This window comes from Quercus robur, chromosome 5 (assembly GCF_932294415.1).
Source record: "Quercus robur chromosome 5, dhQueRobu3.1, whole genome shotgun sequence".
In the NCBI taxonomy this organism is placed as follows: domain Eukaryota; kingdom Viridiplantae; phylum Streptophyta; class Magnoliopsida; order Fagales; family Fagaceae; genus Quercus; species Quercus robur.
Window position 1 is genome coordinate 45,408,762 of NC_065538.1, and position 10,718 is coordinate 45,419,479.

General features: G+C 35.4%; 1 long non-coding RNA gene across 1 annotated transcript; it reads left to right on the forward strand.

Annotated features, from left to right (window-relative positions):
- Positions 1-3,270: 3,270 nt before the first annotated feature.
- On the forward strand, positions 3,271-8,383 carry LOC126726088 (uncharacterized). The gene is made up of 5 exons (XR_007655682.1): positions 3,271-3,732; positions 4,083-4,137; positions 4,659-4,717; positions 4,850-7,568; positions 8,129-8,383. It is a non-coding gene; the product is annotated as an uncharacterized LOC126726088 (long non-coding RNA).
- The last annotated feature ends 2,335 nt before the right edge of the window (positions 8,384-10,718 follow it).

A 10,718-nucleotide genomic window follows, 5' to 3' on the forward strand; every position in this document is an offset into this window, starting at 1 on the left:
TGATTGGAATTTGAGTCAAAGTGGAACAAAGGGGGTTAAGTGTATTGGTTTAGTGACTAGAATGAAATATTTTGTTAAATTAAATGAAATATAAATAAATGATTACTATGTTTCTAGTAATATATTTTTTTTCTAATAAATATAATAGACTAGTTGAAAATATTTTTCTACAAAAGATTCAAGATAAATTTATGCTTGGTAACAATTTGCCCATGTAATAAAGCGTAAATTTTAGGTACAGTCTTTTAGGTGTAGTACATTAGGGTTTTTTTTTTTTTTTTTTTTAAAAAAAAAAAAATTGAATTCAAAACCTTGGGGCATTAACAAAAAAATAAAAATAAAAATAGTCTTGTCTTTTCCAATGACAATTAAATTCAATGCAGCCAAACATTTGAATTCAATTGGAGATCCTAATATAGTGCATCTAATGTATTGTACCTAAGTTTTATCTTTTGATAAATTGGTTTAATGATATTCACTATTTTATTACCCATTTGAAGTGGGCATTAAATGGTTTACCATTCAATAACTTTTAAATAGTTGACTTTACTCAATAACACTAACTCTTAAAAATAACCACTGTACGGCATACAACATCAAGCCCATTGGGCCTTGGGCCTTGCCCCAGACACACCCCTAAGACTTTCTTAAGCCCAAACCCAATGGTATGCCTGTTCCATTGATCGCAAGTTAGACAGGCTCATGCCGATCATGTATGGATTGGTCGGGGGCTGTACTTACTAGGGGCAGCCCGTGACCTCGGCAGCTCGATATTGCCTTGGGGAATATCACTACCGAGCAACCTTTTGGAGGCTAGAACCAATTTCAACGCCATTATCACTGTTTCCAGGGAAGCATATTCCTTGTCAAGAATAATTAGATCGGGCCCCACCCATATGAGTGAGACCAGAAGGTAATCATAAGCACCCCACCAACCTCAAGCTATAAATAGGAAAAAGGAGTAGAAAGAAGGGGTTGGTCGTTTTGAGAAAAAGAGAGAGCAAGAGAAAGAGAGAGAACACTAGTAAAGGGAGAGTAACTTAAAGGGAGAAGAGAGCTCTACTAAGGAAAAGCAACACATAATCTAGGCTTGGTTAGGAATTACCTATAGTAGGAAATCCATATCCCACATTATAAATTAATTGTCAGCCCAATTCCAAATCCAGTCCACTAAGGGAATTCGGGCACGTACAACCACAATACTACACAAATGACTAAAATGATTCAAATACCTTTGATATGCCTAATATGATCAAAATATCCTCAAAACCTCAAAAATTTCCAAAATACTCCTCAAAACATGCAAAATACATTGAAAAGTACAAAAAGATTGAGAGCCTGTTTGGTTTGACATTTGAAAATATAGTGTTCAGTGTTTAAACACTGAACACTAGTGTCCGAAATTCCAAACAATATGTTTGGTGATAGTGTTTAAAATAGGGCTGTTTGAAAATAGTTGCTCAAAAACCTCTGTTTGAAACATATTTTTTGAAACATGCTCGGGCCACATTTCAAACAATGAACAGACGTTTCTGATGGCACAACGGTAATAAAAATTAAATTCAGTTTTCACTGTACCCGGACCGACTGGATCAGCTTTTTTCTAATTTTTGTCTCCTCTCCTCTCTATCCGCTAAGGTTTCATTCCATCTTTTTCTCATTTCCCCTTCCCCTTCAGCTCTGTTTTACTCTCCCAAAGCACAAACCCGAACCCATAAAAATTATCAACTCACCTCCCTTGACAAACCCACCATACCTCCAGCAAGTTCCCATGGCAGACCCATCGTCGGCAACACTTCAGACAGAGTGACCACAAACCCATCTTCCTTTTCTTTGATTTAATTTATTCTTTAGTTTTTTTTTTTTTTCTCAACAACACACAGAACACCGCAAACCAGCAATCACAACCCTCAAAAACACCAATTACAACCTACAAGATCTCAACAACACAAATTGGAACCCACAAATACACAACTCACAGATAGTCACGGCAGAAATTTTGTTTTCAATTCTTCCTCTCCATCGCCAAAATGCTTCTTCCTGGATCGGTCTCACAGAAAATCGGTCACGCGAAGAGACAAATCGGTCTCGCGGCAAATGAAGATTTAAAGAAAGAAAGAAAGAAACGGAAAAGAAATAAAGAAGAAGAAGAAGAAGAAGCAGAGGGAAGAACTACGCCTGAAGATTGGTGAACGGAGCTGTGTATATCTCAGGCTGAAGGTGCTGATCGGCGGAGAGCTCCGACGAACGTAAAGCCCAGCCGTGGATCTTCTTTGGCGTCGATGGAGATGAGGACGTGCGTTTAAACTATGATACCAAACACATTTTTTTGTTTTATTAACACTAAAAACACGTTGTTCAACAATACTTTTTAAACCACAATTTTCACATCTTTTTAAACAACAATTTTTAAAAACTATGACCAAACAGGCCCTGAAATGTTGGTAAAACAATTAATATGACAAAGATACACATAAAATTCCAAAAAGTCTCATTGGAACTAAACACCACCACCACCACCATGCATCCTCACCAGCACGCATCCTCATTGCCACAAATATAAAATTGGATTAGTCAATTTTTTGTTTCTTTTCTTTGCATTTTCTTAGCAACCAAACACCAAAACCCAGCAAACACCAAAACACCAAAACATCTCAAATCCAAAAGACCAAAACCCATTGAGACCAAAATCAAGCAATCAACAAACCCACCCCACAACTCACCATCGGACCCAACTGACCACCACTTTCACAACCACCAACCACCACCACCACCACCATGGAAGGATAAGGCAAAAAGAGAGAGATCCATCGAGAGAGAGACCCACTAAAAGAGAGACATTTATTTGAGCAAAAGAAAGAGTGAAGCACTAATCTTTGAGAGAGAGCCATCGATCTGAGCGAGAGAGAGAGAACCACCAGTTTGAGAGAAAGAGAAACCGATCTGAGAAAGGAGAAGTTTAAGACATTTGAGTTTGATTTTTTGTTTCTTTTCTTGCATTTTCTTAGCAACCAAGCACTAAAACCCATTGAGAACAAAACCCAGTATCTATCAACTCATGAAAACAAATTTAAAGTGTTGTGTTGGGTTAGATTATGTTGGCTCAAATTTATTAATTCGATGGGTTTAATACCTACTCATTATCACAGGAGAAGTATTTTGTCTACAATATTTTCACAATAAAACTTAAGTAGTAAATTGTTATTGGTTCTAATTTGAATCTATTAAGAAAAATTTGAAATTACTTTTTCACCTGCAATAAACAAAATTTTCCCTCCCACTCTTTCCCTCTCACAAAATTTCCCCAAATTTTTTTTCCCTCTCAGTCTTTCAGTTAGGGATTTCATGAGCTCTCTCCTTCTAATTCTCACTCTCTCTCACGGTAATCTCTCTTTCTCCCCTCACTCCTCTTCTCTCTTTTTCCCCTCCATCGGACCCATCTGCCACCGCCACACATTGCACAGCCGCCCTCAGCCACCGATACTAGCCACTGCCGCCGTCGTCGTCGACCTCCAATCTCGCCGTTAGGTGCGACTTGGTTTCAGTATTTGGTCTTTTGGCCTTCAATCCAGCCACTTTCCCTTATCCTTTCAGCCAATTATATATCACACTCAAGCATTTTACTCCTTCGATGGCATTCTGCTTGGAGCGTTTTATCTCCTTCTCATAGCTACTTTCCCTGACTCAATCGGAGCATGTTTTGGTCACATTGATTTCACCTTCTAATTCAAGGTTTGATTATTTTCTATTCTATAAAGTTTAATTTGTTTCTCTCTCTGCCAATCACCCCCTTTTCTCAAAAAAATTTGTTGTTGCTGGGGTGGACTTAACTAACAAACTTTTTATTACATGCACGGAAATTGTTTGATAGAATACTTGAATGTTTTCTTCTTTTTGTAGAATCTAACTTTGTAAAATTTCCATTTTGCAGGTCTATTACGTGGACATGTTTATTTATTTTTTTGTTTTTTGTTTTTTTGATAAGTATGGACATGTTTATTTCTTCCTATAGTATATACAAGATTTGGTAATCAACGTTATTTTTCTTGGATTTCTAATTAGCCATGACTAAATTTTTCCAGGTCGCGCTAGATAAATTGGTAAACCATCAAACACTATCACTGACTACAACACCAGGTACACTTTCGTTTGAGCTTTTGGTAGACATTTATTTGGATATTTTTGAGCTGATTTTTAAGAAATGAACTCAACAGAAATATTTGGGTTTTGGATATCTTGCTTTTTTATCATTAAAGCAAGCTGTAACGCTAAGAAACTTTGTTGGAGTTTTAGCAACTTCCCATGGTACATATTAATGTTCCCAGTATGTATCATCAATACAGTCTTTTTATTTATTTATTTATTTTAATTTTTTTTTAAGTATGACTGTTTTCTTATTTTATATATCATATACTATATAATAAAAGTTGAGTCTTACACATTGTGACTGTGCCAATTGGATGTCCTCTCTCTCTGTATGTATGTTATCAGTTTTCATGTCTAGAGTGTTCATCATCATGAACACGATGTTCATTTTATTCAATAAAATTTTTATTTCCTATATATATATATATATATAAACATCTATGTTATCAGTGTGTCAAAAGTGATTTGACTTGACTATTTTCCTTTGATAATAATTCATTGTGGATATTCAGGTTTAGTGGAATCACATGAGTTGCTAAATGGGGTGACTACAAGCCTTAAGGATATTCAGGTTTGTTACTTGGGTGTATGCTTACTTGATTAACATGATTGTATGCTGTTGCTTCACTGATTGATTGCATGTTAAGACTACTTTATATATATATATATATATATATATATTTACAGTTGCTTCCATGTTCAGGAAGATTTTCTAAAGCTGGTTTACAAAGAGACCATCCTTGTTGGGCATTCCTTGGAGAATGACTTGTTAGCATTAAAGATCTCTCATGGTTTGGTGATAGATACTGCAGTATTGTACAAGCACCCCCGTGGTGCATCTTACAAAACTGCTCTAAGAGTTCTTGCCAAGAAATTTCTTTCTCAGGAGATACAGCAGTCAAGCGATGGTCATGACAGTATTGAAGATGCAAAAGCTACTATGGAACTAGCACTTTTTATTTAAATGCCAATAGCCAAGTAATTGACAACATATTTGGACCAATATTTCCTTATACCCGCATTCAGATGGTTTTTGATATGTTTGGAATCCATACATTATCTAGAGGAAGTCAGCCTTGTATTCTTCTCTTGCTTTAAAAACACACACACAAACACACAACTATCATGTTTAATTTGGTGCCACTGCTACCAGCTTAGAAGAATGATTATCAACTTAACCTTATTGTGAGCTCTATTTTAGTGTTTCTCTGCCTATGAATTTCAGCGTCTCTTTTTTATTTTTAAATCTTATTTTGATTTGTCAGATTATGGAAAATCCATGACATGGACAATGATTGAGTATTTTAGGTGATGAATCTAGTGATAGGTTCTGCTAGTGTGGTTGAATTGGATCTAGGTCGCAGCTTTTGCCAATCACCTCTCTCTCTCTCTCTCTCTCTCTGTGTGACCTCTGAATTTTGGTATGGAAAGTGTCTGGGTGAATTTCACTTATTTCCTCACCACCAAAGTTCATTTACTGTTTTAGTGGCGAGCAAATTGAGAGATGAAGTTCCCCCCCTCTTCTTTTTTTCTTTTTTTAATAGACTTTATCTTCATTTAAATTTAAGGAGGTTGGAAGGAGATCATGGAGTCATACTAAAACAGTGACCCCTGTTCCAACTTTGCCTTTTACAGACACCCAACAATTTAGCTCCAGGTTAGATGTATAGCGTTAGATGAAAGCTATTTTATTCTTGGTCTCAAGTTTTTAAATAGTTCTTTGAATTGTCTATATAATTTTTTTTTGTAAAAATGCTCTCTAATTTTATAAAGAACATTCTGGTTTGCTTGATCAGAGTTGGGATATATGTAGTCTGATTTAAATCTAACAAGCATAGGTTAGAGGTTTGTGATGATGCCTTCTTAGTTCTTAGTGTCCATCTATTATTTTCTTTGGAAAGTAGAGTAGACACCTAAGCTATAGGGATTAGTCTTTTGCGACAAGGACCAATTATACTTTTGGATTCCAACTTCAATGCTAAGGTAAAATTTATTTTAAAAAACATTGTAGTCTATGATTTCCTTTATAAAATTCTTGAATTTGTCTTATATATATTGCTACTGAACATTTTAATTATCTTCCATTTAACTCACTGAAGTTCTCTCTCTTTCTCACATTGTTTGGAATCAGCTTTCAGATTTTGGTCTTGCAGTGTCCAGTGGGGCCCAAAACAGGAACAACATTAAGCTTTCAGGAACTTTGGGTTATGTAGCCCCAGACTATCTTTTAGATGGTATGCCAATTAAATATATAATTTTTTTTTTGCTAACTATATAATATAATAAAATCGTTTTGATCCTAACAATTACAATAATGTTATGAGACTGTGATGAGTGTAATATACATTTTAAAATCAGTGTCTTTTGATTAAGCTATCTTAAGCACATGCACATGTACTGCCACTTTAGGGCTGATCAATCATGTTGTGAATTTCTCCTAGACAAACACTTGTGCCTAAAGTTGGCGCTTGGTAAGGATATCAATGTTCAGTTTTTATTTCATGTGGTAGTTTGCATTAATAGGTTTCATAACTACAAATTTTGATTGAAGTTCAATTGATATTGAGGGTGGGGCACACTATGCAAGTGGAATTTATTCCCTGGGAAAATCAGTGCTGTGTAGTTGGATGTGCAAAGAGCAATTGTAAGCCAAAGATTTTTAGGTATTAATATAGATGATGTGACAGTGGACTTGTAAGTTTAATTTGGTTGGAAAATTGTTTAATATGGTTCCCCGCAAACAAGAGTATGTTTTCAACTTTTGAAAACAAAATTCAAAGAAATAGTAACATGGGAAAAACAAAGGTTGGCAGAGAGAAAAATTTAGATACTGGGTCTTTGTCACAAACCACTGGTTATATTTTAATTGGTTCATTCTTGTAGGTTGAAGTTAGCATAACAAAATCAACTTCAATAAAAGTGAAAACGTTACCCTAAATTTCAACAAAGTTGGTACCATCCTCATTTCTTTGTCCAGTTTTGCAGATGGGTGTGTTTTGTTTTTTGTATTGTGTCTTTGTTGGTCCTAATTGTTTTGCATAAGAGTTGGATTTAAGAATATGTTGTCTGCACTATAGATTATCAAAAATAAAATAAAATCATCCAATAATATATTCTCCATTTGGTTCATCCACAAGCAGCCTGCCTAATTTACTTACTATTACACACTTGAGTAGCTATCTATCTCCTTTTGCTTCAGGTACTCTCTCTTTGGTTATTATTATTTTTTTTGGTGCTTCTTTTTCTAATGGGTTCTAAGAAAAAAAATGAAAAGAGTATTGTGGATTTTGAGTGATCTGTCTCTTGCTACCTTTTTTTCATGTTTGTGTGCTAGTTTGGATTTGGTTAATCCACAGGCAACCTGCCTAATTTACTTACTACTACACACTTCCAGAGCAACTATCTATCTCCTCTTGCTTCAGGTACTCTCTCTCTCTCTCTATTTGTGGTGAGTTTTTGAATTGGGCCAAGCAAGTGGCTTGCATGAAGTTATAAGGTGGTTTTAGTTGATATTAGGAGCGTTGATTGTTTTAGGCAATTTTGGATGATTCTTGTTGAGTTGTTTTTATTTAATTAGTTCATTTTAGGGCCTTCTCTATCTTTTTCACACAAGTGGAACACTAAAATGAAATGAGATATTTAAAAAGATATCCATTACTAAAGAATATTGTTAGTAATGATGTTATAGTTACCAAATGTATTGAGATATCCATTACATGCTAATGGTGTTGCAGTGAAGAAATAGCTGATAAATTAAATGAAGAAGCCAACTAAATACATAGAACCATATCAAGTCCCAAACAAAATCATGGAAAAGTCTTAACAGGCTTGATGAGCTAATATTTATATGCACTTATTGAGTAATCTTGGTTTGTATGCACTTATTGAATGAGCAAGATGAAAAGTCCTAAATCTAAGATTTTTTTGTCATTCTATTCGATCCATTTATATGCACTTATTGAGTAATCTTGGTTGTATGTAGGACGTTCATTTGGTCCAACAATCTCCAGCTCTTCAAAAATCATCAACTGCATCCCATCAACCAAGCTGCTTATAAGTTTTATGTTGGTGTTTGATGACTTTTCGTGTACTTGAACAATTGCATTTTTTGGAAGTGTTAAAGGATATTTTTAAACACTTTGGAACGTTGATTGTGGTATTAGCTTGGAACTTTGACGATGGTTATAGACAATGTTATGTATTTGATAATATATTTTTATGTTAATATAATGCTAGTTTGTAGACATTTGTGGTGTTGTTAATTAGTTACATTTGTGGTATTATTTTAGTAGAACTAAAATTATTACAGGTTGTTTGTAATAGGATGGCGGTTTTAAAACTCAGGAGGAAAAAAAAAAAATAGCCTATAGCTGCGAGCAAAAAGCGCCGCTAAATGTCTAAAATTATGATATAATTGAAGACCTATAGCGGCGTTTATAGCCCACTACTAAAGCTTCACACATATAGCGGTAGACGTAATCGCCACTAAAGGTGCATAGAGTTTGTTGTTTAATAAGCCCTATAGCGGCGCTTATTGCCCGTCGCTAAAGCCCTCACAAATAAATTTTAGCGACGACACTATTTGTCTCTAAAAGGTATGCCGTCAATTTGGAATTTGCAAATAATTAATTGTGAGGGTATGAAGGTCCTCACAACTAATTGGTAATGACGACTACTTTCCCTCGCTAAAAATAAGTCGTCGACTTTTCTCGTTGTTTGGTAATATATTTGTGAGGGCAAATTTGTTTAATAACGATGGTGGATTGCCCTCGTAAATTATCTATTTGCGAAGGTATGGTCGCAAAATCTCTTTTAACAACAAGAGAAAATACGTTGGCCTTCGAGGGCCATATGCCCTCGCTAATAACCTTTTGTGACAATATTTGAATTTTTGCGAGGGCATATGGCCCTTGCTAGTAGACTCTTTTTTGTAGTGGTATAACAATATCTAACTCTCAAGGTGTTTGGCTAGGGTTTTCTCTTAGAAGCACTCAACATTTGTGGGTAATGTGGGTATAAATAGTGTAGGCACAGAAAGTGTGTATCAGAATTGACAGTCTGGCAAAACAGAATGTCTCGTGGGTGTCTCACGGGAAGGCCACCCGCGAGATACTCGCGAGACACAACTGTCTCCATCCTGTCCTGACTCTTCGCATTCCAGCATGTGCAAGTCACATGAGTCACTTCACGGGATGCTTAGTCGGGAGATACCAGCGAAAACTCTTCAGTCTTCAATTGCTTGAGTCTTCTCACTCTTTCTCTCTATCACACAACCCTTACAGTCAAATCCTATAATAAATACAGGATACAAAAGATTGAATAGAATTACAATCAAATTTGGCACGGAATTAAAGCTAACAAAACATATAATTGTAAATCACAACTTTACAAATCCCAATGGTTTCATGAATCCCAGATTCAAATGCAAGTTTTAGTTTAGTTCCCACACCATTTGTACCAGCAGCAAGGTATGAATTGCCTGTCCATGTACACAAGATTAGCAAACTTTAAAAACTCAAAACAACCAGGCCCAACATGGAACAACAAGATTTTCTTATAAAAGAACACAAAATGAAGACAAAAATCAGCAACTATCCTCAAGTTTTCTTGGCTTGGATGTAGCAGGAATAAGAATGAGAGTTTACCTGGCTAAAATTGCCAAATGAATTACCTATTTGACTTGTAAGTTATCTATCTAAAAGACAGAAAAAAAATATGTTCATTTGATAATTTATCAAACCCAAAAACTAAAAAACACAAATGTAAGTGGATAAAATTACAAAGGACATGGGGTCAAAACAAGATTGCCCATCAGTACACATCAGTACTCAATAATTAACTTAAGAAACCAAACACAAGTCATAAAACTGAGCTGTTAATGATAGGCCAAAAATAAATTGACCCCTTGTGATGAATTAATTGATTAATTAGCCAAATTTATTAATTAATCAAATTAACATGCAAAAGCATGGTAGCACAAACAATTGGACTTGTTCTATAGTGACAATCTCTCATTGTAATACACGACTCCCAATATATGACTAACCAATTGTGTGGATACCAGTACTCGACTTCAATCACCAACTAGAGAAGGTTGTTGGCTGCAAAGTTCTTCAGTTCATCACACGATGAAGATCAAGAAGATGTTTGGTCACAAAACCCAACGGTGCACAAACACAACAACTTCTACACAAGAAAGATGAATTAGGAAAAATTCTGTCTCCGGTCACAATTTGCTTGAACAAACTTTGCTTAACACTTGTGCAACTTGTGTCCACTTTGACGGCCCTTAAAATAATCCTTTTATATGTCTAGGGTTGTGAAAAAAGAAAGCCTAAACATACAATCACGGATTGGAGTCAAAACAGAATTGAAATTCTGTTTTTTATAAACCTCGATAGATGGCTATCTGTCGAGCTGCTATTGAGCCATGGGCTTGGAACAGCTCTTCAAGCTCGATAGATGCTAGCTGTCGAGTTTTAATGACAGACACTTTCTCAGCTTGAATTTTAGATAGACTTGCATGATTTTAACACTTGATCTTGAAATAAGGTTTCTTGAAGTATTAAACA